We start from the raw sequence: 4,598 nt of genomic DNA, 5'->3' as shown, positions 1-4,598 counted from the left end.
TTGGTGGTGGGGGAGGGGTGAGGCGAGTGGAGGAGGTCCGATGGACCAAAGATGGTGGAGGTGCGAGGGAAAGGTAAAAGAGGATGTTAAAAAGTAACATTTCACTATCCGTCAAATAACGATATTTTTAAATTCGGACGGACAGATCGACACACAGAGAAGGAGACGTTTCTTAATTTTTCATTAAAATTATCACTTTTCGACCGCTTGTATCTCCAAAACGGCTTGACCGATTTAAAATTTTTTTGTCTCGAATTACTCGTGGCGATGCCGCCTTTCAGGACATATGACGTTCAATTCAAAGTTTTTTATATTTTAATAGTTATGCACATTCCAATAATGGACTTTGATGGCTCGGGATAAGAGACTTGTAGCGTCTCACAGTTTTTTTGAACATTGCCGGAGACGCTATCGCGTCTCCTGATAATATACATATGTATATTTTGGCACTTTTACACTTTCACATAAAAATATAATTTTTTTCAAAAGTTGATATGCTTATAAATCAATTGTCTAAATCAATATTACATAATATTCCATACAATTAGTTATTTGAAAGAAAACAAGACATAAGAATAAAAAATGTTTAGATTTGTTTGGACAATATTTACTAATATCTTTTAATATTTAATATTCTTAGCCAGAATCGAATTTTCAAGGTTATATTTAAAACATCACTATTTTTTTATAATATATTTTTAATTGTAATATATACATATTTTTTAAACAGCTTTTTTTATAGTATTTAAAAATCGATCTTTTATAAATTAATTTTATAATTATTCTCCAAAATCTTGTAACTTTTGCAACTTTTCTAAAAAATTTTTGTTTACAACAAGATAAAAAAGAAGAATTAAAATGCCATATTCAAAATGGGATACCCTGTATAATTAAGTAAAATAATATAAAACATTTACTTTATGATTTATAGTTGTTGAATTTTATCATATAAATTGTTATTTAGTATTCAAATAATAAAATATACACAATTTTATAATGCCTCAGGGCCCTTGATTACATGATTCACTACTACCCAAACATCGTTCTATCTCTTTCTAGGTCTGTCAACATGGTTTCGATGCTATACTTCGTCTAGTACTATATGTAGATGGTTGAGATCTCGGGTCTCCGCCATTATGCGCAATGGTTTACCTTGTATATTTCCACCATGAAGGAAGATATAAGGAGACTCCACTCGGTCTCGCCAGTCTACAAGACATGAACCCATTTTAGGTTTCGAGTTCCGTTTCCGATTCTCGACACTCGCAGCGCTCGTGAATTTAGTAGTGCTGCGCAAATGATCATTTCTCTTACTCGCACTCATCAGAATCGGAAGCTGAACTCGAAACCTAAAATGGGTCCACTTTTATTTTACGGAGTGGAGTCTCCTTATATCTTACTTCCTGATTTCCACCATTGGAATTGACCAATCGCATTTATCATTTAATTTTGACGACAGACGCAATTGGTCAATTTTTTGCGCCTGCAACAAGCGTGTCGCCATGGACATATAATATATATGGACCGAGCATCCCCACCACATGCCTATAGAATAGATAAGGAAACCGTGATGTCAGGGTATAAAGTGAGACAGCTTTCCATACTAACCTACATGCTCTGCTGCCATAGGTCCATAAGCAGCGCGTGTATGTTAGGTTAGTATGGAGAGGGAAAGTACGTGCGAATCATGTTGTCTCACTTTATATCCTGGCATCATGGTTTCCTTGTCTATGCTCGGTCCATATATTATAGGTCCATGCGTGTTGCATGAGCTCAGCCAATGACAACACGACAAATTTATCGGTTGAATTTGTATCATTCCAATGGACTAATCGTCGATTAAGTTAATCGGCGTTTAATCGGCGTTGGAAACAGTCGCCCTTAAGAAGCGGAGATTTTACTCCTTCTTAGTACTCCGTGCGCACAACATGACTAAATTCACGAGCGCTGCGAGTGTCAAGAATAGGAAACTAAACTCGAAAACTAAAATGGGTCCATGTTTTGTAGACTGGCGAAACTTAGTGACCCTCTAATAAGAGTCTGGACACGTGAAGTCCGCCATTATTCGTCGAAATTGTGCGAGAGAGAAAAAATCATGCTATCTCATTCTAGTGGCGCTGTAAGTTGTAGCTGATTGTAGCTCTACAAACTTCATAGTTTCTGTTTCTGTTTCGTCTCGCCTCATGCATCGTATCATTTTTAAGACCAGGGCAGCGATCATGTAACTTTTCCCCTAGAGCGGAAAGGCGAAAAGTGAAAGATTTCACGTGAACTTATGATCATAGAACTCGGCGAAACGTTGAAACGTGAAACTTTTCACGTGAATTTTTCCGCCATCAAATGTGATAGCGGGAAGGTGAAAGTTTAGTGACTCGAAGTAACTAGAACATTGAGATGCAAGAAACGTTTCTAGTTTCTAAAGTTATCATCCAAGGAGAACAAAACAATCAAAATAATATCAATATGACGTCAAATTGACATTATTTTGATTGTCTTTAAAACAATTCTTTAAAACAATCTTTTTTTTTTATTAATGATATTTCTAAGATTATATAGATTTTTATAAGTATAAATGGTAAACATTTACATTTCACTATTATCACGTTATTCATCATAATATATACATTTCCTTTTGTTTACTTGTAACATTCATTGTTATTGCTTTATTTGTTTATTTGTTTTATTTACTATCTATCAGTGATTTACAAGGTAAATAAGGTTATCTCTCATTTTTGGTAATTTCACTTTCCGCTCATTAGTTATATAATCGCACTATATTCGTGGAAAAGTTCGCGTGAAATCACTAAGTGAAAAGTGAAAAGTGAAAAGTTCCACTGGAAATTACATGATCGCTGCCCAGGACCATTAATATTCGAAGAAGAAGAAGAATCATTATGATTAATATTATTATATTATTATATTATATTATTATATTATTATATTATTATTATATTATTATTATATTATTATTATTTATTATTATTAATTATTATTATTATTATTATTATTAATATTATTATATTATTATGATTAATATTATTATTTATATTATTTTTATTATGCGTTAAAGGAATATATGTTTTTGTTATATATGTTAAATATAATAATTACAAAAACATTTTTATTAAATATAAATACTGTATATTTAATATACATAAATAATATGAAATATGCATGAAATATTTTTTTCTACATAAATATACTACTTTATTTATTCCCTATTGGTGCTACCTAAGTATTTTTTGTTAAGAATTTTAAAGCATTAATTGTATTATTTGTATTTAAATTTAATTTTTATTAAAGTTTCTTAATCTTGTAATATTTTTATAAATTTTATATATTCTTAATATATTAATTTTTATATTTTCAATCTATTTATAATACTTACTTAATTGTTGTTTTTATTTTATGAAAGACATATTGCAACGTTTTTTTTACATAAAAGTTTTTATAGAAAATATTTAATAATGTTAATATAAGTTAAATAATAATAAAAATAAAAATTGTAATTGATTCTACTTTAATTTTTACGAATTTATTAATTTTTACAGTTTATAAATTTAAAGAAATTTGCGGGAATGGATGTTAAATGTCGGACCAATCACAAACCGGGGAGAAGGTGGCCAGACTCTTATTAGAGGGTCACTAGCGAAACTGAGTGAAGTCTCGTTATATCTTCCTGCATGGTAGAGGAACAGGAATAAAGCCTATCGCACATGAAATGCATAACAGAGCATAAGGGTCTACGCACAATAGGAGAAATATTAGGCACAGATATTAAATATAAGAATTTTAATCTATCAAAAAGCGCACATTCCACAGTACACAATTCTGATAGGTTAAAATTCTTATATTTAATATCTGTTCCTAATATTTCTCCTATTGTGCGCAGACCCTAAGCATAACATAATACCGCTGGACCAATGAGCATCCAGCATAAAGTCGTCATATGATTTACATAAGATGCTCATAGATCCAACGGCATTATGTTAAGCCTCGTCTACAATAGTCGCGCAGACTGTGTCACATGTATGAAATGTCGCAGAAGTGTCGCATCTAATCGCAGGATTGTCGCAATCGCAAGAGCTCTTGTTGTATGGAGTTGAGCCAGCTTCAACTTTTTGCGCCTGCAACAAGTGTGTCGCATGAGCTCAGCCAATGACAACACGACAAATTATCGGTTGAATTTGTATCATCCCTAATAGCACAAAGTCGTCTCTAAGTCGACTCTGAGTCGACTTATGCTGCTAGACGTCTGAAAATAGACGTCCGTATGTTGACTTTAGACAACTTAGAGACGTCTCCAAGTCATACAATGTCCCACTTTGAAGACGACTGTAAGTCAACTTTAAGTCAACCATCATGCGGACATATACGTGCGACTTTCTGACAAGTCGACTTAAAGTTGACTTAAGTCGACTATTTTACAAATGTCTACTTCTAGATGTCCTAAAGTCGACATTTGAGGGACATCTATAGACGTCTGAATTAGAGACCTAGAAAACAGAGATGCGTCATTGAAGGGTATGGCTTGATTGGCTGTCTAAATCACGTGATCAGAGAGCCATTTTAATTCACTATTGCATCTAAAGGTGCCA

Source organism: Cyphomyrmex costatus, unplaced genomic scaffold, assembly GCF_001594065.2.
Source record: "Cyphomyrmex costatus isolate MS0001 unplaced genomic scaffold, Ccosl1.0 scaffold353, whole genome shotgun sequence".
Classification (NCBI taxonomy): domain Eukaryota; kingdom Metazoa; phylum Arthropoda; class Insecta; order Hymenoptera; family Formicidae; genus Cyphomyrmex; species Cyphomyrmex costatus.
Note: the sequence above shows the minus strand (reverse complement) of the source record.